The sequence below is a fragment of the Penaeus monodon genome, chromosome 29 (genome assembly GCF_015228065.2).
Source record: "Penaeus monodon isolate SGIC_2016 chromosome 29, NSTDA_Pmon_1, whole genome shotgun sequence".
Taxonomy (NCBI): domain Eukaryota; kingdom Metazoa; phylum Arthropoda; class Malacostraca; order Decapoda; family Penaeidae; genus Penaeus; species Penaeus monodon.
In genome coordinates, this window is record NC_051414.1 from 31,304,246 (window position 1) to 31,304,486 (window position 241).

Consider the following 241-nt stretch of genomic DNA (forward strand, 5'->3'; position numbering starts at 1 on the left):
AGGATCCTCCAGACTTTAAGTTATGCAGTCCTCCACAAGGCCATTCTGCGTCTGCGTCATGACTCGGCCGTGCGGGGGCGATAACCCGAAAAGGAGGAGGGGGGAGTGTTGTCAGGTAAATGTGATGCAAGAGCGACTATTGTGTATTCAGGTGGGTGATGCATGCATATATAATTATGCAGGTATATATTCTAGGTATAATGGTGATGAGGCAAGTAGATACACGGGTATAGACAGATGC